Consider the following 24,465-nt stretch of genomic DNA (forward strand, 5'->3'; position numbering starts at 1 on the left):
ATATACTTACCATTCCCCTAGAAATCTTATTCCATTTGATATCAATTTGGGGTCCAGTATCTTAGCCATCTAACTAAAATTCAGTTGCATCAGAGGTTTCTTAGGCATAGTTATCTGACATAGTTTCTAAGTTCTAGTAATCTGAACTAAAAAAATAAGCTACCTATCTTCCCCCCACCCCACCAGTTCCTCACCCCCAATCCAATGTACAGTGGTGAGACAACAAGAAAACCACAGTAGACACTCCTGATGAAGAAGACTGGGAAGACTGTGGTTCTCACTGGGCCGTAGCACTTTTGAAGACCACTGGGTACCTGTGAACAACTCTTTCACTCCATACATCAAGAATGTACCTTGCTTGGGGTTGCTTTTGCAGAGGACCAGGGTTTGATTCCCAGCATCTACATGGTGACTGTGAACTGTCCTTAACTCCAGTTCCGGGGGAATCCAAAGCCTTCTTCTGACCTCCGTGGCATTGCACAACACAGGTGCACTCACATGCAGGCAACACACTCATACACATAAAATAAAAATAATATTAAAAAAAAAGAATGTACCTTGCTTAATGCCCGTTTTGCCCCTTGGAAGTGTTCCATGATGTGCTTTCTGAGACTATTTCTTCCATTTTGGCTTTCTGCTTTGCTGCTGGTGTGTTTGTTTGTGTTTTTTTTTTAATATAAGACATGGGTGTGTTTTACCTATATGACGTTTGGGACCCATGGAATTGTTGTTTTATAAATGATTCAAACTGATTGTCTCATTCTAAACTGATAGTACTTTTGGTGATACACTTTTCTCAAAAACAGAGTTTTCTCTGAATTTTATTGGGACCTGATTTCATGTTCTAAAATCTACATCCATAGTGCTTTTCCAAGACAGGCCGCTCTTGACTTTGGATTTATTAGACTGTTAGAAGAGAAGGTCCTTAAGATTCTCAGAAACCTCTTTGTATAGATGAGTACATTGTTCCAAACAGTGCATTAAGTCTTTTCAGGCTTCCAACAAAAAGGGTCTTATGGGCAAACTCTTGCTTTGATGCTTACCTGGAAGCCATTTCTTTTTGAAAATCTTAGCCATATTCTGTATTGTGTCTAAATTCTGCTTAGAAGGTGGAGTTCTTTTTTTCTTCATTTATTTCTCTCTTTGTTTTTGTATGTAGACAAAATATGCCAATTAACACTTTCAATATTTTCCTGGAGATAACATATCTGTTTCACCTAACATCCCATCTCTACATAACATTGAGTGTTTCTGTTTACAAAAGCAGCTTTTTTGTAACTTCTGATTTTTGCTAAAACTGTTTGCTACTTTTCAAATGTTTTTGTTGGTTAGCAGGTCTTGAAATCTCATATTGCATGTTTTAAGTGTTTGGGTTTTTGTTTTTGTTTTGTTGCCACTTGAAATAGGGTCTGATGTAGCCCAGGGTGGCTCTCAACTAGTTATGTAGCTAAAGCTGGCTTTGAACTTGTGATCCTCCTGACTCCATCTCATAAGTGCTAGGATTATAAGAATACACTACCATGCCTGGCTAGGTGGTTTTTGACACCTCACTTTTAGGTTTCATTTTCTGTCTCAATTATCTGTTACTAAGAAATGAATCACTTTGCAATACAGATGCTTAAAATAATAGCCATTTCATTACAGTGCAAGTAAGTTAAAGTAGGGCTCACAAAGATGCCTTACCTTTGTTTCCTATAGGATCAGCTAAGATGGCTTTGTTGAGATTTGACCTTACTTGTCTGGGGCCTACTGCTGATTGCCAGATAATCTAAGATGGCTTTATTCATATTTGGATTCTTGATTCTCCACCACAGGGTCTCTTATTCAATAGTTTTGGCTGTATGAGGCAGGGTCTTGCTTTGTAGCCGAGGCTTACCTTGAACTCTGCCTCAGCCTCCCATTTGCTGGGATTACAGGCCCACACCACCATGGCCAATTTTATTTAAGGCCTGAACCAGAAGACTATAGGACCCAAAGCAAGTCACATAGCTATGGACAGGAGAACAGATTTCATCTTTTGATGGGAAGAAGGGCAAATTCATATTGCAAAGGGGCATGTGGAGCAGGGGGAATTGCTATAGCCATCTTTAGAATAATCTGTTGCACCAGGCAAGTATAGATTTGGGGGATTTACTATAGGTGAGACATAAATAAATGATGACCTTTGTCTGCACCTGACTCTCAGATGTGACTTATTTGGCTTCTACAGAGTTTTACTTAAAAGAAAATCAGTGAATTTTCAAGATTAAACAATTGGACAGTTTTGTCTAAAAGGTTGTGTATCTATCTGATGTCTTTGTGGGAATGACTTGAGAGAATACCTCCTGTTTTACCTAGCCTTGTAAGGAAAGTTAATCTTAGGTTTGGAGATCATTTAACATTGTCTATTCTGTCTGCTTTCTTACTGTGTAATCAGCTTATTTAAATTTAGCTAGCCTTTATGAAAACCATGTAAATAACCTTAGTAGGCCTTAAGTTTCTCTTGTAATCAACTTTTACTAGCTAAACTAAACACATAGGTTTAATCTTGGACTGTGTTCCTTCCCTATTTCTCCCTCATGACCCTTCCTTGTACTTGGCCCAGAATATATATATATGTGTGTGTGTGTGTGGTGAAAATTTCATTTCTGAAAGCAAGTTCCTTGGAAGTGCATTGAAAGCAATGACTTATCCACAGTATATGTTGCAAACAACATGTGGACTTAGGTTGGTAAGTTTGTGGTTTTGTATGCTGTTCTAGGTCAGCAGGAGTTAGAGAAGGCAAATTTTTCCCTTTTAAGACAAAGTTCCTTGTTCTTTCGTATATCATGCTGGATGTACTGTTGAAATATGAGTATACCCTTTTTGAAGGAACAGTTTGAAGAGAAATCAAAGACGAACAGTTTTTGAAAACAAATTGGGCTTACTCTTGACTTTAACAGCTCTAGGAGTTAGACGTTCTTTGTTCAGGCATCTGTCACACGTCCTCTTTTGAAAAATAGGAACTTGTTTGCACCTCTATGACCATATTAACTCGAAATTGCCTGCTTTGTTTACTTTTATTTACAAGCTGGTGCCTGTAGGTATTTTGCTTTGCACTCTGCTGCCATGCATGGTCAGTTTTAGCATATTAGCTTTTTAGGTGATGCAGCAGTAAGACAGAAGAGATCACAGTCAAGCAGGGAAAGATGAACAGTAATCACTAGATGAAAAGGTGGTGTAATTAGAGATGGAATGAAGCAAAGACACCGAGAGGAAGTAACTGGTATGTGATGGAGTGGGGATATTTAAACAGTGATTAGGGAGACCTCTCTGAAGACAGATAGGATATTGAGTAGACACCTTAGTGATGAGGAGGAGCCAGTCACTGGAAACTATGAGAGGAAAGGGAAAATGAAAAGACCCACAGGTGGGGCTGTGCTTGGTATATTTGAACCTACAGTGCAAATAGATGAAGAATGCAGGGGTGGGGGGTGTTGGGAGGGATTGGTCATAGAAGATAAAAGAGGTGGGCATAGCTGCCATTGTGAAAGAGCCTGTAAGACAACCAGCTTTGGGTTTTATTCTGAGTACTGAGTACTGGAAGTCATTTGGAAGAATTCAGGAGGCATGGTGATGTGATGCCATTTAGTTTTTTGCAAAGAGGACCACTGTCATGCTGAAAATGGGCTGTAGTGGCCAAGGGTGGAAGCAGGGTGAACACTAAGGTAGACAAGTCTTATGGATGGATCAATAGGACCTATGGGAAAGAGAAGAATCAGTGGTACCTTTGAGGTTTTTGACTTGAGCAGCTAAATAAGTATGTGCTTCCACAGGATGTTTTTACTGGATAAGCTTGAAGTGGGAAGCACTTAACTTTGTAATAATTTCTACAAAAATAGGATTGATGGCAAAAACTCATGACAGGGACTTTTTTTTTTTTTCCTATTACAATTGGATGCGGGTATAAAGGCCCAAGCATAATTTATTATTTTACTATTAAAAATGGTAGCATGCAGGTTTGTTGTAGTCTCCACTACTTGGGAAGCTGAGATAGGAAGATCACTTGAACCAGTGAATTTGAAACCAGCTTGGGCAACAGCAAAAGCCTATCTCAAAAAAAGGTGGCATGAATAGCAATCAAAATATTCTAAGAAGACTAGAAAGATGGCTCAGTGGTTAATAGCACTGTCTGCTCTTGCAGAGGACTCAGGTTCGGTTTCCAGCACCAACTTGATGGCTAACAATCATCCATAACTCAGTTGCAAGGGATCTGACGCCCTCTTCTGACCTCTGTGGACATTGCATGACAAGGGTGCACTTACATACATGCAGGAAATGTACTCATATACATAAAATAAAAGTAAATAAAAATATTTTTTAAAAATTCTAGGAGAGCTTTCTAGAGGTTTGTAGCTCTTAGAGTTAAAACTATCATTTAGTGAAGCTGAGAATCCTAACTATATTATAACAAATCCTAACAAGATTGAATAAAGTAAGTGCATTAGATTAATAAACATTCTGCTTGTGAAGTGCTAGGTCACAAGCATCTTAGTGATCATGCCTTTTGTTGTAAATTTGGGTGCAAAATGAGATAATAGATATTTGGTTTTTTGTCCCATCTTCAGAATGATTTGGAGTTAACATTTTGACTAGATCTTCTGTTCAAGTATGCATGGCTTAGAAATAACTTACACATTTATTTAAAATTTTCTATTCTAGGATCTCATGAGATGGTGACACTGCAACTCTTTTATTATAATGGGGTTGGGAGGAAATAATCTCTTATAAAAGATAAGTTAATGGTTTGTTGCTATCACAATTTATTTTACCTAGTTTTAAAAATTGAAAACCATTTAAACCTAAATTCAGTGTATATTATATAGAAACATAACTGATTTAAAAGTATGCAAAGTGCCTTATCTTGCTAGCAAAATGATCAGTTTTTCCAGGCTTCCTTTGTGAGGCCTGGAGCCAGAATGTACTGGTGAGTGAGGGTGTTTATATTCCAGTGGTGTAGCTGAACCAGACAGGTCTGCAGCACAGTAGTTTATTTTTAGACCTGGTTGCCATTTTTATCCTGCAAAAATATTCATCAGCATCTTGCTGACAGGCCATTGGTTTTATAAATGTGTCATCCAGACAGATTTTGTTCTTTGTCTCATTTTCTCTCCAACTCCTCTTTTTCCTTTGATTTGCTCATACAACTATTTGGAGGAGGAGGATGCTTTTTATTTCGATTCATTACTAGATACTCAATTCAGAGATTTTCAGCATCACACAAGTTCATTCATCTGTGCAGCTGTTTACGCATCTCTGCTTATTGTCTAATATGAAAAGTAGTTGCAATCATTGTGAAAAGCAGGGAGGAGATTTCTGTATATAGGGGCTCTTTTTAGGGGCTCATACAGTGGTTGGTTATCTTCTCCAAGCACGTTGGATTAGGAATGTATGTGCATGTGTTCACTTAGGTACTTGTGTCACACAATAAAGGTTTTTTGTTTTTTTTTTTTTTCTTCCTTTGGCATGGAAAAAAGCTACCTATAGGGATTACTGTGTGTAACAGAGAGTCTAGTAGCTTGGTTGGTTTTCTAGCAGTGCTGAGGACCATACCCAGGTCCTTGTACATGCTAAGCAAGCGCTCTCTCACTGAGCTACATCCTTAGTCCTTGGGTTGAAAATAAATTCATTTTTACCTGGTTGGGTTAGAATAACAGCAGACTATAAGCTGAGTGGCTTCTAAACAAAAGGTTGTTAGGTCATGGTGATGGAGATTCGGTGTCTGACAAGGGTATGGTTCCGGGTTCACAGATGTGCATTTCTAGCCTATGTCCTGACCCATACAGGACATCTTGGTGTCCTCCCTCACATGGGGAAGAGGCAGATGAGCCCTTCATCACTTCTACTCATGAGAACTTTGTCTTCATGAACTAATCTCCCCCAAAAAGTTTCTACCTCTTAATACCCTCACCATAAGGGTGAAAATTTTTTTAAGATTCTATCTTTTGGGGCTGGAGAGATGGTTCAGCGGTTAAGAGCACTGACTGCTCTTTCAGAGGACCCGGGTTCGATTCCCAGCACCCACATGGTGGCTACAAACCGTCCTTAACTCCAGTTCCAGGGGAATCCGAAGCCCTCTTCTGACCTCCACAGCATTGCATGACATGGGTGCACTCACATACATGCAGGCAATACACTCGTACACATAAAAAATAAAATATTTTTTAAAAGATTCTATTTTTATTTTTAATTGTATATATGTGTATGCTTTTGTGTGGGGGTTTGTGCATGTGAGTGCAGGGGCAACAGAGGTCGGAAGAAGGTGCAATCAAGAGAAGGCAAATAAATATGATGAACTATTGTTCATACTACTAATAATATTTGAGAAAAGGTCTCACTCTGTAGCCCAGGTCGGTCTGATGCTATTAGTCTAAGCTGGCCTCAAACTCAAGACAGTTTTGCCTCAACCTTCCAAGTGCTGGGATTATGGGTTTGAGCCACCACACCCACCTCTATGTTTCATTTTCATAAAAGTTAGGATTGGTGTTCACTTGTCTGTTTGTTTAACAAATATCTACTGAATAGCTGCTCAAAAGCCTTATATGTTAATTGCTTTGGAGAATACTGTTCTTAGAAAGCATGATTCCTGACCTGTAGAGCTTATAGTTATTTTAAGAAGGGAAGACTTACATGTGGTTATTTCAGATAAGTGACAATATAGCATTTTAGGTCAGTATAGGCACCAGAGCCAGAAACTTGTCTTTATAACGATCTACCCATCTTGCTGTGTTATCTTAGGCAAGTTCTTTTACTTTTCTGAGTCCTGGTTTCTTCATCCATATAATGGATGTTAGAAGTTATTGTAAAAGTTAAAAAAAAAAGATGGTGCATATTTAGCAATATGCTAAAAATAGTGTCAGCCAGGTGTGTTGGTTACCTAATCCTATCAGTTAGGAGGTGAAGGAAGGAGGACCATGAGTTCAAGACCAACCTGGGCTACATACTGAGAACACTGAATCAAAAAAAAAAAAAAATGAAACAAACAGAAAACAACAAAAAAAGCCCATAAGATCAAGTGTCATGCCCAGAACACAGGAAGCACATTGTTAAGTGCTATTAATTCCCTGCAGTGATAACCGTGATGGGGATAGCAATATTCTGAGTCTACTATAGTGCCTCAAGAGTTGGGAGATTTCCAGCATTAAGTCAGGACATCTGATGACTTGAACAGACAAGAGTCTGTTTATCCAACCGAGAAGTCTAGGGTAGGCTCTATTGAATATTCATCATTCAATATTTATTAGTAATATGCCATGCCACATACTATTCAGGGCACAGGTGATTCATCTATCAATAAAAGCACATCTGCCTCTCATGAAGTTTATGTTCTAGTTGGGGTAAAAAGAAAACCAACATAGAGGCTGGAGAGATGGCTCAGTAGTTAAGAGCACTGACTGCTCTTGTACAGGACCTGGGTTTGGTTCCTAGCACCCACATGGTGACTAACAGTTGTCTGTAACTCCAGTTCCAGTGGATCTGACACCCTCTTCTGACATCAGCAGGCATTGCATGACATGAGTGCACTTACATACATGTAGGCAGTTACTTATACACATAAAATAAAAATAATAAATATCTTTTAAAAAAGAAAACCAACATAAAAATTACTGCTGTGTTGGAGGGTGGACATTATGGAAAGCTTTGTGCAGGAAGACCTATTTAAGTTAGGCTGTAATGGAACAGCTGTGTTTTAGTATGAGGACTAGGTGAGAGAAAGGACCAGTAGAGGAGCAGTTGTCAGAAAGAACAGAGGTGCCATCTCAAAGTGGACTTCTGGTGAGTCATCAAGTAGTCAGCCACAGATATGCAATTGTTAACACAATTTTGTGAATTACAAAATTGGCATGTTATTTCACTTTATATAATTAACAGCTAGATACCTTAATAATTATCAATACTGATATATAGTAGATATGTCATTGCTCTAAATGCTTAATGATAATAATAAAACACAATAGCTAACAATTGTATAATGCTAAGAAACTGTTCTATGGATTTGATTTTCATATTTTAATATGGACTTAGGTTCTAGTATCACTGAGATCTTGCTCTGGGCTGACATCAGCTTCCGGTCCTTGTGATTCAAATGAGACAACAGAGCAGTGTAGAAGACAGTGGAGTATTGCAGAATAGAGGAGAGCCACTCCTAAGTGTGAGAGTGGACAGTGACCACAGGGACTGTTGTAAAGCAGGACACTCAGGGTGAGAGTGGCCAGTGGTCATGGGAACCACTGTGCAAATCCTACATTTTAGGTAGGCTTTATACTATTCTAAATCCTTCAGATCAGACAGTTTTCTTTCAGATTTATTTATTTTCATTTTTGTACGTGTGTGTTTGTGTGTGTGTCCCTACAGAGGCCAGAAGAGGGTGTCAGATCCCCTAAAGCTAGGGTTACAAGAGGTTGTGAGTCACCCTATGTTGGTGCTGGGGAACTGAACTCTCATCCTCTGCAGGAGCAATAAGTGCTCTTAACCACTGTGCCATTTCTCCAGCCCCCAACAGCTTTCTTGAATGACATTTTCTTGTTGATAGGCCCATGTAGGCTGACTCTTACTGGAGGAGGCAATGGTAAGAAAGCATTCTTCTAGGTAGTAATATTGTCAGGTTTAGGGAGTTGCCAATTAATGACCTTCCAAGCTGTTCAGGATGTCACATCTCCCAGCCCAGAGAGAGACCCCATTCTTCTGATCATTAATTAAGAGTTCTGAAGTTCCAATACTGAGTTTTACAAATTGTTGATTATGAAGGAGAGCTCCAGCCCTAATGGTCTCCTAATCCTATGAATACCTAACTAGCTACCTAACACTATTATTGTTACCATTGTATAGATAAGTGAATTTAGGTTAGAGAAGTTGGGTTGGACCAGGGTTATTGGGTTGTTTGTCTTTTTTTTTTTTTGAGATAGGGTCTCCTTGTTAGCCCAGCTGGCCTGGAACTCACCATGCTGGCTTTGAACTCTCAGAGATCCGCCTGCCTCTGTCTCCACAGTGCTGGGACTAAAGGTGTTATTTGTCTTTCAAGACAGTAAGGAAAGAGGCAACTGGATTGACAGCATTTCATTCTGAGCATACACACAGAAGCTGCTTTGCTAAAAAGGATTGGCCCCTCACTTTATCCCACAAGGCAACTAAAGGTAGGATGAAGGCATGGCCTCTTGGCCTTCATTTTATGTCTGAACTTAGGCTGAAGGCACAGAGTATTGTCCTTAACCTTTCTTTTGAGTTAACCTGAAATTTGAGGAAAAGCAAAAATATTGAAAGATACCCAACTCCCATGGGACACACATGAGAGGGAGGCTTCATCCTGGGTGATTAACTGATTAACAAACAGCCGAACAATCAGAGCTGAGCTGGTGCTGGGTGGGGCCACATCTAGACTAGGGCTGCTTAATTTTGCATACCTCTTGCATCCTATTTAAACATAAAGCTCATGTTGGTACCTCGGAAATGAACTTGGAGTCACTGGACCTCTTTATCTATTCCTGGTCCCAGGGTGTCTATCTTGAACAAATCTCTCTGGTTTTCACCATTACTTACCTCTTTAATTTGTATAATGGGGACGGGTGACTGATGCTAGCCTGTTAGGACTGCTGAAGCCCAGTTTCAACTTAACAACTCTGGTGACAACTAAACGGTCTAGGGGATAGGGCATATGAGAGTTATGCTAAGAGTGTAATGGGTTGACTCCTCAGCCTTTGCACAGAGAGGATACTTTGATGGCATGGTTTGAGCCTGTGATGATTTATATAAACACAGCTACCTCCAGTTTCTACAGCTGATTTTTACCTTTACATGTGATTTGGTCCAGAGTTCTGTTGTAGTTCACTGAGGGCCTTACTAGTGCTAATCTTTGAACTTACTCAACAGATCCCATTAGAACCCTTTGTTCATGCACATTGTCCTTTATTGTTTCTTGGTTTTCCCATGCAAGAACAGTTTCTTGGTTTTAGTCCTGGCCTTCAAATGGACTGAGTTCCTAAGATGAAGTACATTAGGTAGTGTCTGCATAGCTCTTACAGAACAAATGTTATGACAAATTTATCTATTAAAATTTGATTGGGTTCTTGCACATGTGTCCCAAGTTAGAACTGCCAATCTGTTAGAATACAGGTCTGGTCTACTCAAACCTTGGGTAAGAAAACATGAATCTGTAAATATAGCTGGTGTGTGTGTGTGTGTGTGTGTGTGTGTGTGTGTGTGTGTCTGTCTGTCTGTCTGTCTGTCTGTCTGTCTGTCTGTCTGTAAATAAGAGTATCACTGGTGCTTGTTGGCTGTCATTCTAGCTCCACATTGAGTGAGAGACTCTGTCTCCAGGGAATAAAATGAAGAGTGATAGAACAGGACACCTAACATATTCCTCTGGCCTCTACATTCATGTGTATGGGCACGTATATTCACATACACATGTGGACATACACCATGCACACACACACACAAACAGATTTTATTTATATAGTATGGGCAAATGTGAGATCACAATTATTGCAGAAGGTAACTTAAAGATGCTTTATGTTAAGGATTAGTCATGACCGAGCGTAATGCTTACTCATTGAAGGGGACAATTGTGTAGTCAGATATCATATGCTAGAAAGGAAGACCTGATACAACCAAATGTGGCCTTGTTAAAGTCTTATTAGACTGAGTAGCCCTTGTCAGAAGGAATGGCCAGATCCCATAAGACAGCTTTCAGTGTCAAACATACCAAAATCCTTATTTTTTCCAGTAGGAAATATTCTTAAGTTTTACATATGGCTCTAGCTAACGCACTGAAAATAGCTCTGTTGTATTTGAATAAAGTTCGAGTTAGTCTAAGTCTCACAGGCTCAGAGGAAGACCCAGTTGAGAAAAAACTTTGTAGGAACTTTGACTCTCTTGGAATCATTAGCCTCCTGGAATAATAACTTAGCAGTATACGACATTATGTTAGTGGAATTCTCTTAGAGCAAATTACTACAGCTTCATGTTGTTTAGCTCTTTTTCTCCAAGAACTTAATGTTATAGCAGAAAACCCACAATAATTGACACTCTCTCCACCTTTTAACCCATTCTGGTCTTTGATCTGTCCCTTATGTCCTGCCATTTGCCCAGTATACCTCGTGACTGTGTCCCATTTCTCCAGAAATGGATGAATAAGTGCTTTTCTATCTAGATTAAATGTTAGCTGAACCAAACAGAAGTCATTGTGGCAGTAACCAGTATGTGCACAGAATTTTCTTTAAGTTAGCATTTACAGAATATAATTTGAAGATTTATAAAAATCTTAAGGGCTGGAGAGATGGCTCAGAAGAGCACTGGCTGCTCTTGCAGAGGACCTGGGTTCAGTTCCCAGCACCCACATGGTAGCTAACAGCCATCCCCAACTCCGGTTCCAGGGGATCTGATGTCCTCTTTTGGCCTCTGTGGGCATTGGATGACATGGGTGCACTTGCATATATGCATGTAAAACATTCATACACACAATTTTTTTTTTTAAATTTAGAAAACTCCCTAAACCCCCAAACCTGATTTAAGAAATACATTTGTTGCTGGGTATGGTGGTGCACACCATTAATCCCAGCACTTGTAAGCAGAGCAAGTGGATCTCTATGAGTTCAGTGCTAGCTTGGCCTGGTCTTCATAGTCAGCCCCTGTCTCAAAACATAAAAGAAATACATTTGCTTATTCTTGAATAATTTAAAAGTACAGCTAAGTCAAACAGAGAAAATAAGAATTATTTCTACTCCTCTGCCTAGAGATAGCTACTACCCAGTGACATACTTCCAGCATGGCCACACCTCCTAAAGCTTCCCTAAACAGCGCCACCAACTGGGAACAAAATATTCAAATACCTGGAGCCTATGAAGGACATTTTCATTCAAACCACCACATTAACAATTATGGCTATTGTAGTATAAGCCTTAATTATATGGTATGTCTGATACATACACCTACTGTGTGTTCTGTATTACAATTTAGTATTGAATGGTTGCAAGTTTGTTCTTCTAAGTAGTCTTGCCATATGCCATTATCTGTAAAGGTCATGGTCATTCTGAATAAGTAAAAAGGAAAGGCAATAGAGTATTCATTAGTATGGGCCAGTGGATGGCACAGAGAGGTCTGGTATTTGAAAAATTTCTTCAGGTGCCCTTATAGCTTAAGGTTCAGGCATCAAATAGCGGAAAACAAGGCTATGTTAGCTACTTGACTTGTTGCTGTAGCAGATACCTGACAAAAGTGACTTAAGGAAAGAAGAGGGTTTTTATTTACTCATGGTTTGAGGGTGCAGTCCATCATGGTGAGGAAGGCATGGTATCAGGAGCTTGAGGCAGCTGGTCACATGGCACCCACAGTCAGGAAGCAGAGGGAGATGGATGCTGGTGCTCAGCTTACTTTTTCATTTTTTATTCATCAGCTCAGGACCCTGGCCCATGGGATGGTGATGCCCACATTTAGGGTGGATCTTCCCTCCTCAGTTAACCTAATCTAAACGCTCTTGCATGGATTTACCTAGAGATTTATCTTCTAGGTGATTCTAAATCCTGTCAAGTTGAGAATATTGGTATGTGTAATATAATCTAAAACTGAATTTATGTTTTTAAACAGTGTCTAATCTTGTGAGGAAGTGGGTAAACAACACATCTGTAACATCAGGCATCAGAGAACTTCCTGTTTGAGGTCTAGTCCAGATAATGAAACTTTATTAAATGATTTACATTTGAAACTTTGACTAGAGGTCATCAAATTTATAGTGCCCTGTAAAATAAGAAGTGATGAAAATAGATTGTACTGGAAACCGCACGATTCCATTTTGATTTAGGCTTTGGCTGGAGATTCTGTTTGTGAATCTGCTGCTTAAAGGAAGGAAAGTGTGTGTCCCATGCTTTCATAAGGCTCCTTCATAGACGTGCTTGTTACCCAGCCACCCTGAATAGGAGAATCTCTTCTCTGTGAAGACAGTTTCAAATAACCAGCAGGAAATGACTTTCCATTGACCTTAGCACTTCCACCAAAGGTTCATAGGAGAAATAACAGTTGGCAGAAAGTAGCCTCATGTTTACTACTTTTCAAAGGTCTATGGGAGAAAATTTGAAAATAATTTAAAATAATTTATTTATATAATCTTTTTTGATGATGAGTTTCAAATCCAGGGCCTTATGCAAACTAGGCCTAGTATTTTACCATAGAACAACACCCCAATTTTATTATTATTATTATTATTATTATTATTATTATTATTATTATTTTAAAGTTTATTTATTTTTTATTTTATATGTACGTGTGTATTGCCTGGATGATGGTAAGTGTACCTGTGCCGTGCAATACCTGCGGAGGACAGAAGAGATTGTCAGATCCCCTGGAACTGGAGTTATGGACAGTTGTTAGCTGCCATGTGGGTGCTGGGATTTGAATCTGGGTCTTCTGCAAGAACAGTCAGTGTTCTTAACCGCTGAGCCATCCCTCTAGCCCCCCCCCTCAATTTTATTATTTTAAATATCAGTCAGACTTGACTCACACTGTTTTATTTTTGTAGATTTGTTTTTAAAATTTTTTATTACATTTTTATTTGTGTGTGCATGCACTCTGTGTGTGTGTGTGTGTGTGTAGGACACAGGATAATTTGTGAGAATCAGTTCTCTTCTTTCACCATGTGGGTCTGTGGATTGAGCTCAGGTTGTCAGGCTTGGCCCCAAGTGCCTTTACCTGCTGAACCATCTCACTGGCCTGTATTTTATTTTTTTATTTGTGTGTGGATGTGCATTATATGTGTATGGGGGAGTTGCATGTGGGCACTTGCATGCTATGGTACATGTGTTCAGGCTAGAGGCCTACTGTCTCTTCTTTCACCATGTGGGTCTGTGGATTGAGCTCAGGTTGTCAGGCTTGGCCCCAAGTGCCTTTACCTGCTGAACCATCTCACTGGCCTGTATTTTATTTTTTTATTTGTGTGTGGATGTGCATTATATGTGTATGGGGGAGTTGCATGTGGGCACTTGCATGCTATGGTACATGTGTTCAGGCTAGAGGCCTACTGTGCAATTGATTTCTCTCCTTTCATCCAGGGATCAAAATCAGGTTATTAGCCTTGTGTAACAAGCATTTTTACTGCTGAGCCATCTCACTGACCATTGACTTACACTATTTAAAAAACTTGTGAATATGTATGAATTTTTTTGTCTTGTTTTAGAAATTCAACACAGGAGAAATGCCACTACTTTGACTTTATTCATCATAGTCTGTAGGGTATTGGCTGTTCATCTAGCCTAGGAGTAGACTACACTTCAAATTGCAGAACTGAGGCTCTCGTAAGTGTTAATTACTAGTCCAAATTGCTTTAGCTTGCAGAATGAGGACTGACTGCTAGTCAACCTATCACTGTTTCCTCCAGAATGTAATTTTTGTAACTGAGAAAGACTGAGTTACATAAAGCTCTTTTAAAGCGTTTGAGTTGGGAAGTGACTTTCCAATGGAGATTGATGATGTGCTGGTTGGGAGCTGTAATTTTGGTGGAATTCCTGGTTTTGAAAGAGGATCCAGGTGCATGCTCTGTGACAAGAAGGAATTTTGTTGAACTTCCATGTTTTTGGCTTTTTAGAGTTGAGGGGAAAAACTTGGTGAGAATAGATGAGCTTTTTTCTTTTCAAAATTTGTTGTTAATACTGCCATTGTTTCCATTTTCAAGATTCATATCTGTAGACTCAGCAAATTGTTCACCAAGCTACATTTATTTATAAACTCTTGAGTTTTTTTTTTTTTTTTTAGATTTATTTTTATTTTATGTGTATGTGTGTCTGTATGTGTATGCCAAATGCGTGTGGGTACCTACAGAGGCCAGAAAAGGGAGTTGATCTCCTGGGGCTGGAGTTTCATGCAGTTGTGAGCTGCCTGATGTGGGTGCTGGGAAGTGTACTCCAGTCTTCTGGAAGAACAGCAAGCACTCTTAACTGCCGACCCATCTCTCCAGCCCTGTTTTTTGCCCCCACATTTATTTAATTGTATGTAGGTGTAGCACAGCATGCTTGTGGAGGCCAGAGGGTAGCTGTAGGAGTTTGTTTTTTTTCTACCTTGTGGGTCCCAAGGACTGAACTCAGGTTGTTAGGCTTGGAGGGAAACACCTCTCCCTGCTGAGCTGTCTCACTGGCCCTCAAACTTTATTTTGGAGGCTTTTAAAAAAAGATTTATTTATTTTTATTTTATGAGTATGGGTGTTTGCCTGAATATATGTATGTGCACCTCATGCATACTTGGTGCCTATGTAGCTAGAAGAGGGTGTTGGGTACTCTAGAAATGGAGTTACGGATGTTTGTGAGTCATGTGGGTGCTGGGAATCGAACCCAGGTCCTCTGCTAGAGCAGCCAGTGCTCTTAATCATTGAGCCACCTCACTGGCGCTCAAACTATATTTTGGAATGGCTTTTTTTAAAGTTTCTGACCAGACCTGAGTCGGGCATGAAGAGCAGAGCAAGTTGATTTCCCCCAGGTGTGAAGTGCCTAGGAGGGTGGGCATTATTTAATCCTTAAAGACTGTGATTACTTACTGAGAGACTTGGCTTGAAATAGTCTTTATTGTAATTATTTACTGGGAGACTCTGGTTCACAGTAAGACTTTATAGCATCTTAGTGTGGAGAGGCAGAATCGCCAGCACCCTACCCTTTTCTCTGTTTACCTACTTTTAAGAATAAACTTTAAGGATTAGGTTGAAATAAGCCAAATCATTTGCACAAAATCATTTCTATATGCCTTTCTACCTTGGTGTGTGTAAATTTAAATGATTGTGGTTGTATAATTCTCCTTCCCTCCAGGAGAGATGAACATACATCTATTCATCCCAGATAGGATATTGACAATAGACCAAGGAAGTGGTTTCACTCATGTCTAGCTTGGGGAACTGATGAGTTGATTGGGGTGTTACAGGAGCACTGACTACTCAAAGGCAGCTGCATCATCCAAAGGCTGCACCACTGGGGCTCTCTGCCTGTAGTACAGGCAGCTCCACAGAAGCCTCCTCTCCCTCAGCAGTTTTTACCACTTTTAAACAGTGAGGGAAGGCATACTGTGAATCTTGTAACTTTTCTTTTTCCCGTGTGTGTGTGTGTGTGTGTGTGTATAGTGTGCGTGTGTGTATACATGTTTGTGGGTGCATGTATACATGTGTGCACATACATGTGGAGGTCCGAGGTTGATGTTGGGAATCATTACCACTCTCCGCCTTACTCATTGAGGCAGGGTCTCTGAAACAAACCCAGAGTTCTGGATATGGCTGGTCTTGTTAGCCAGCTTCTGGAGATTTTGTCTCCACCTTCCAGGGCTAGAGTTAAAAGGTGGTGGCCATGCCTGCCAGGCATTTAAGTGTCTTCTGGGGATTGGAATTCTGGTCCTCATACTTGGACTGAGCCATCTCTTCAACCCAAATCTTGTAACTTTCTGAGCTTCCTGAGTCTTTTGAGTTTTATGATTCTCCCCCTTCCCTCCAAGAAGAAGTATTTGAATTCTGTGGAAACAGCTACACAATGCAATCATTACTGGAATCACCAAGTAGATCTCATTATAACTCACTTTATCAAGCCAGATTTCAAGAGCTTCTGTAGGGGACACTGTTTCCTTTCTGTTTATAAAATAAGGAAATGTTTATCTTAGTTGTTGCTACCACTTAAATGGGTGAAATCAGGTTTTTTGTTTTTATTATTATTTTTTTCTGTGGTGGGGTAGAACCAGAGCCTTGTGCATGCTATATACATGCTCTTATCACTGAGCTGCACCACCCCCAGCCCATTAACTGCATTAAAGCAAGACTGTTGTAGTTTGGAATTGTTGAAATAATTTTAAGCTTGTAGCCATTTACTACCTGTAAATTTCTTAAAGCTAGACGAGATAGTATGGTTTATGTTGGTCGCTAAGCAGTTACAGGGAGGATAATTGATACTTAAATATTAAATTAAATATTAATTTAATATTTAACCCCACCATGTTAAGAAGAAAGTGAAGCCCGGATTATGTAAGTCCTCAGAGATAGTATCTCATGAGTAACTACCATCAGCCCACTTTTTTCTCTGGTAATGTGTGTGTGTTAAAGTGTGGAGGCCAGAGATTGATGTCAGATGCCCTCTTTTGCTCTCCACCTTATTTTTTAAAAATTTTAAGTCTATTTTGGTGTTTTGCCAGCATGTATGCACCTATACCCATTTATTCAATGCCCATCAAGGCCAGTAGAAGGCATTGGATCCCCTGGAACTGAAGTTAACAGATGGTTGTATGGCACCATGTGGGTGCTGGGAACTGAACCTGTTCCTCTGCAAGAGGAACCACTCTTAACCACTGAGCCTCCCTACAGCCCCCTCCACCTTATTTTTTGAGGCAGTCTCTCGCTGAACCTGGGACTTACTGGCTGAGACAGGCAGGTGGGCCAGTAAGTTCCAGAGTCTGCCTGTCTCTGACTACCCAGTGCTGAATTACAGTTGTGTACCACTGCATTCAGCTTTTTATGTGGGTTCTGGGGATATAAACTCAGTTCCTCATGCTTGTCCCACAGCCATATTGCCAACTGAGCTAACTCTTCAGCCCTGCTATATTTTATGATCTCCTTAATGATTAGTATTAAAACCAGATTAAACAGGGCACTTTGGTTCTGTTTGGTTCCATTTATTTTGAATTTATACACATTATTTAGCCTCTCCTAATAGCAAGATTAGTTAGGGATTTGACATCCTAGAAGCCAGTAGTCAGCCACATTTAATGATTTTTGTGATCCATAGAGCCTGGACATTCAAGTTACTAAAAAGCAGCTGATGTGGATGGGGAATAAGGACAGATGCCATTGTTGGTGTTAGGAGTAACTTGGCACATGCAGAGGGGATTACCTGTTGTGTTGTATTTGGGAATCATGAAGTGGCTTGACTGGAGTTGACTGGTTGAGGAATAGTGAAAAATAAAGTTGGATTGAACATTATCAAATTAATGAGAATGATACTCTGAAGCATCTGTGTTTGTATAGTACATTGTTGCTAAGTGTGACTGTTACCGGTTGGTAAGGCAGCTTTTCTCCTGTAGGGGAGAAATGTTCTGATGATTGGATTTGGCGTGATAAGACTATTGGCAAGTCATTTAACTTTTCTGAGAGTGTTTCTTTATAAAATTAGATACTATGATAAAGTCCTGTTTTTTATAATCTTTTTAGGGTTGTCTGGGTAGGTACTAATTTTACCCGTGGAATGTTGAAACAGCTTATCAATATAGCATCCAAAAAGTGTTTGCTAATGTGCCTAGCATATGTTAAGCACCCAGTAAACTTTTGTATATGTAAATGACCTGTTCCACCCATGGGAGCAGTCCAAAGTATGATCCACAGTATGAAATGCTATAAATTGGATGGCATGCTGATTGAAGGACTATGAAGCAAGAGTAATAACAGTTTCCTTCAGAAAAAAAGCTAATATTTAATAAAAATATTTGAGTGAATTACTTTTTAAAATTTTTACTTATTTTAATTTTGTGTGTATGAATGTTTTGCCTGCATATATGCAAGTGCACCACATGTGTGGCACAGTGCCCACAGATGCCAAAAGAGGATGTCAGATCCCTTGGAGTTGGAATTATGGATGGTTGTTAGCTGCTATGTGGGTGCTGGGAACTGAATTCAGATCCTCTGTAAGAGCAGCCAGTGCTCTTAACCTCTAAACTGTCTCTCCAGCCCCATCTTTAGTAAATTTTTACAAGTTTTTAAAAATTGAGGTAAAAGTTTCATCACATAAAATCCACTATTAAGTACTTTAAGCTGTACAGCTCTGAGTTACTGTGTTTACAGCTTTCCTTCAGGAAAAAGGAAAGTGTGATTATCCCTGCCCCTTCTATTGTAAGACATTTCTGTCACCTCTGAAGAAAATACCTTATCCATTGAAGCAATCACTTCTACATGATTTCTCCCCTGTCCCCTTTCAAACATTGATCTGCTTTCTTTCTGAACTGTGATTGTATCTCTCCTAGATGTTTCATGTACGTGTAATCCTAAGTCTTTGACCATTGGGTCTGGTTTTACTTAGTGTTTGTTCATACGCAAGGCCACCTGCATTGTAGTGCCTGTCGGTGCTTCTTTCCTGTCTTATGGCCAGGTGCCATACTATTGTGTGGAGATACCACATTTGGTTTAGCCTTTCATCAGCTGGTGCACATGTGAGGTGTTTCTGCATTTGGCTGTCATCAGCAGTGCTGCTACCAGCATTCTTATACAGGCTTCTGTTTGGATGTCTGCTTTCTGTTTTTTGGATGTACTTAAGAGTGGAATTGCTGAGTTATATGGTAATTCTGTTGATTTTGTTTTTGTCTTTTTCTCTTTGAGAATCTGCCAGGCTGTTTTCCTCAGTGGCTTCAACTTTTTTTTACAAATCTTTTCACTAACACTTTCCAGTTTTGAAAATTATGACCAACCTAGTTTGGCATTCCATTTTTGATTTGCATTTTTTCTAATGATAGTAAGCATTTGTTTATGTGCTTGTTGGCCATTTGTGTACCTTTGACCAAATATGTGTTTATGTCTTGGCCTCTCCCTTACTTTGGTACTGGGGATCAAATTTAGAACCTGTGCTTGCTAGGCAAGTGCTCTACCACTGAGCTATAGCCCAACTCCCTTTGTCCATTTTAAAATTGGACTGTCTTTTTAAGTGTTGGACTTCTTTATGTATTTTAGGTAATAGATTTATTATGTATCTATTTTCATTCTCTTGATAAATGTACTTTGATATATAAAAAATTTAAAACTGAAGTTTTCCATTTTTTTTCTTCTGCTTGGGCTTTTCTTATCATATCCAACCATAGGAGCCTTTTAATTTCCTCCCTAGACTCCCCTTTCTAGTGCTCCTCATTTAATTGCTAATAGTTATTGAGATTTTGCTGTGTCCAGGTCCTTTGGTAAACACATCCTCCCACTTCAGTGTGGTGGGTCTTCAGGATTCAGTGAGACAGACAGTATTATCTTCACTCTACAAAGAAATGCAAGTAATAGACTTTAACTAGCTTCAGGAAGAGCACAGGCTTGAACCTGGCCTTGAACCTTGCTGTTGGGGTTTATTGTCCTTGTTCTTAATAACTTAGTATACTGTGCTTGTATTAAAATAGCAAAGCCTAAGCCCTTTCAGTGCAGTATCTCCAAAATGGTAACTCCTTTATGGTCATTTAGAGCTCCTGCTGTCCTACAGCCTCTGCTCTACCCTCACATTTTGGGTAAGGAAAGCTATGCACAGTTTGACTCTATAAAATCATACAGAGGCGTGAGGATTGATAGCCTTTTAATTTTTACAGTGGGTTTGCATTTTTAAAGAAGATGTTGCATTAACCAAAATGAATCATTACTTCGAAAGGTCCTCAGTTAACTAAGTACAGTGATAGAATCCAGCAGGAGATATTCCTGGATGACGGGGCTCCAGGAGTCACACAGCATTGCCTGGAAATTGGCCAGGGGATTCACCACTCTCACGGATCTTCCTTTTCTGTTGCTTTTTGTCTCTGTTCTGAACCCATAGGTGCTAGGTGTTTGAATGCTTTTTATTTGTTTTGGTTTGTTTTTAAGTAGCACGGAAGAACTTTCCACTGTATCTCATTGGGTCAGACAAAGAGGTACTGAAAGGTGGGAGAGGGTTGCTGGGTGGGGAACATGTAAGAAGGACTGACTGGGAGATGGGCAACTTTATATTAGTAGTGGGTATCCTCAGTCTATAGTGATCTGTGGTGTTTAAAAAAACAGCATATAGGAAATCCCAAGGTTGTGGGAAATGTCCGCATGTCCAGGTTTATTCATAAACTTAGTTTTTCTGAACAATCATTTTTTTGTTAAATTATGATTCGGAGAGGGCAAGGTCTTACCACCTTATTTTGCATTGCTTTCACTATTTCTAAAAATGCAAGAAGTTGCTGCTGTTTTATTAACTTGCACCCTGCATGCTTCTCTTCTTTGTTCTTTGTTAAATATGAGCTGGCATGTGTTAGACTACATTAGCATTTGCTCTGAGGGACTTCACTGCTTTCTAAATTCAGCTCTGCTAAGCTTGTAGACTGTTCCCTTGAATCAATGGGGACTGCTATTTTTAGCAACAAAAGGGAATTGAAATAGCAATTTTCTTTCCATGTAATAGATCCCCAGGAAGAATACTGATGCAAGCGTTCTGTCACCCCACCCCCTGCCAGCACTCAGGAAAGGCAGCTGTCATGGTTTGCAGCAGTATTAATCATTAATCAATGTTTTCTGTATTCAGGTTTGGGGGGGGTCATGAGAAGGAAGCCGCTTGGAATAGTTAAGCTTTTCTGCATGGGCTGTGCAGTCAGGGTTTAGTGGCAGAGGCAGGGAATAGGCAGGGGAGCTAAAAATGGCCTTGCTTGCTTGCAGTGCTCCTCTAGTCTATTTTTGATGTTTGATTTTGATAAGGTTGATTGGGTTCTTACTATAAATATCTGTTCCTTGCAAGTTGAAGACAGAAAAAGTAGAATATTTTTAACCTGCACAAACTAAAGTATTTTTGTTGACTGTATAAAATCTAGAAGTGCAACCCTGGTCAGTTGCCAGTGTTTTATATAATCTGTAACAAGCTAGACACTTCTGGATGCCAAGCAGAGCTTTTCTTTATAGTTGTCAGTTCTCATCGTCTCAAGGCTTGCAAATTTGGGTACTTATCTAAGAAGATATAGACCTTTTGAAAGTCCCCCTTCTACTGCCTCAGTTCTACTCATGGCCATCCTTTATACTCCCCCAACCTTTAAGGTAGTAGATGATACAGCTTTTTTGTGTGTACTACTGAAAGCTGCCTTAATGTAAGTCCTTATCTTAGTAGCAAAATGGGATCCAGGGATACCCAGTGTTAAATGGAGAAGCAAATCTTAGTGACGAAAAGACTGAACTGTCACTGCTTGGGCAGCTTGACATCCTTTAATAAACCAAAGTGGTTAGTCTCCTCATTTCTAATCCTGTTTTGGACTGGTTCTCTTCATAGAAACCCTGACACATTAGAGTGGAGTGGTTCTCTAGCATTGAAAATCAGCTCTTTTCAAGGGCATCCATAGACTCGTTTGAAAGCGTGTATCTCTACAGGTTCATTATAAACAAGTTAAGCTTCTCTCGATTAAATTTTTTGAAAACCTCATTTTAGATTATTGGCTCTTGTGTGATGTTGAAAGGAGTTGAAGGGTGTATATGGCTGTGTTGTTTACAGATGAGGTGTGAATAAAGCAGCGAGTAGTGTGGGAGCGGCCATTTCCATTCAGAATCTTCTTGCATTCATTCAGATATCCATTCATCCAGACCATCTCACTAGCCATCCCATTTTTTGCCAGTCATTGTCCTAGCAGTTAGGCTGACATTGTCGTATGGAAACCTATGTGATAAATGCCACATAGGGGAAGTATAGACAACTGTGGGGCAGAGGACTCTGAGATCCTAACAGTGAGGTGGTCAAGGAAGGGGCAAGAAGAGCAGGTATTCAAGGAAAAACTTCCAGGATGGAAACAAAACACTGGTTGGAGTGGGTCTCAGTATAGTTGACCTGCTGTAACACCACAGACCAGAATTTATAAAGCCCAGAAAGTAGGTCCTCACAGTGCTGCATGCTGGCAAATTCAAGAGCAAGGTGCCAACAGATTCTCTTCTATTGTGAGAGCTGTTCTCTGCCTTTAAGCTGGTGACTTGCTTCATTCCTGGAATGCAGTGTCCTTGCACAGCAGAAGACAGGGTAGGGATTCTGAATGAGGACTGCCTGCTCAGTGAAGCTTCTTTTATAAAGGCCTTAATTAATCCCTGCACAAAGGTGGAGATCTCATGCCCTGTCCCATCTCTTCCCTCTATCACATTGACCATTGAATTTCAACACCTGAATTTGAAAAAGGACAGAATTATAGCAGAATATGTTTCTATAGTAGAATATGTATCCAAACTATAGTAGAATATGTTTCTATAGTAGAATACATGTATCCAAACTATAGCAGAATATGTCTCTATAGTGTAATATGTATTGAGAATGGAAAGAATAGCATTCCTTGGAGGAAATAGAAACATTCCAGTATGATTGGTGGGAGGTAAAGTCAGCCTACCAATGACTTTGTAAAGAATAAGGGCAGAGAAACGCTCTTTCATCTATTCATTCCTCCATTCATCTAGCAAAACTTCATTAATCATCTTTTTTTGAATCACTGTCCTAGCAGTTTGACTCTGGAGACACAGACTGACCTTGATTGACGGGTTTTAGACAGGGAAATACTCAGATTTATACTTCAGAGTGATCCTCTCAGTGTGGAGAATGGATAGGAGAGGAGCAAGAATAGGATGAGGCAAGTGTTCCTTGGTTCTAGGAGTTCCAGTGAGAGATGGATAATGGAGCTCCAGGTAGTGGCAGTGGGAAGAAGTGAATAACTTTGTGGTCTTGGATTTACGTCATTGACAACAGGAAGACATCACTTCTGGGCAGAGGAATGAAATCCTTAGAGTGGTTTTTTGAAAAAGATAATTCTTAGGGCTGGAGAGATGGCTCAGCCGTCTCTGAACACTGACTGCTCTCGAAGAGGACCCAGGCTCACTTCCCAGCACTCACACGTTGACTAACAACCATCTATAGCTCCAGTTCCAGGGAATCCAATACCCTCTTCTGACCTTGGTGGGTATTGCATGCCATGGGTGTACCAACCTACATGCTGGCATTACACTCATATGCATAAAACAAAAATAAGAAATAAAATATTAAAAAAAGAAAAAGATAATTCTTAACTGAATAAGCACATGCCGAGAGGGAAGGGAGTACAGGCATCATCCCACAAGTCTGATGTGTAACAATGGGAACTTAGACTGGCTGGCAGTTCTCATAGCTAGCCTCATCCTTCAGTGAGGTCCCTGGAGCAGACAGTATGATGATGGCATGAATACTAAGTAGCTTTTTAAATAATTTGATGGTGTTTTACTTGACCTATAATTGTGATTTCAGTAAGATAGACATTTATTTCTCACCCTTAAAAACTAGACCATTTACATATGCTTGATTCTCCGTGGTAATCTGGAAAGAGAAAGAGGAAGGGGGGGGAGATAGATTCTTTTATTTTAAAAAATGGCATAGTAATGGTAGTTCAGTGGTTTTATTAGGAACTTTGAAACCTCTGAGGCAGCTACCCTCAAGGGTAACTAGAGTCTGCTGGAGCTAGAACTGTCAGTTTTGGATTGTTTGGATGAAGGGGAAACCACCTTTGTGCATCCTTTTTCATAGTCCTTTAAAACACTGCTTACATTCTTTTCCAAGAATTTAATCACAAAGCCACACCTAGCTGCTTTGGAAATAGAGATTCTAAGAAATAAAGATTCCAGAGCACAATATACTAGGCCAAGAATCAGTATTCTTTCCTTTTTATTTATTTCTAATTATTTTTGAGACAGGACTTACTATCTAGTTGAGGCAGGTCTGGATTTTGCTATGGAATCCAGACTGTTTTGAAAATGGAATCTTTCTGCCT

At 39.7% G+C, this 24,465-nt stretch overlaps 1 protein-coding gene across 2 annotated transcripts in view; it reads left to right on the forward strand.

Annotated features, from left to right (window-relative positions):
* Window positions 1-24,465, forward strand: part of Hsd17b12 (hydroxysteroid 17-beta dehydrogenase 12) — a 162,082-nt gene that overhangs the window by 22,612 nt on the left and 115,005 nt on the right. The gene's annotated exons all lie outside the window — the stretch shown is intronic.

This window comes from Nannospalax galili, unplaced genomic scaffold (assembly GCF_000622305.1).
Source record: "Nannospalax galili isolate Female #2095 unplaced genomic scaffold, S.galili_v1.0 scaffold784, whole genome shotgun sequence".
Classification (NCBI taxonomy): Eukaryota; Metazoa; Chordata; class Mammalia; order Rodentia; family Spalacidae; genus Nannospalax; species Nannospalax galili.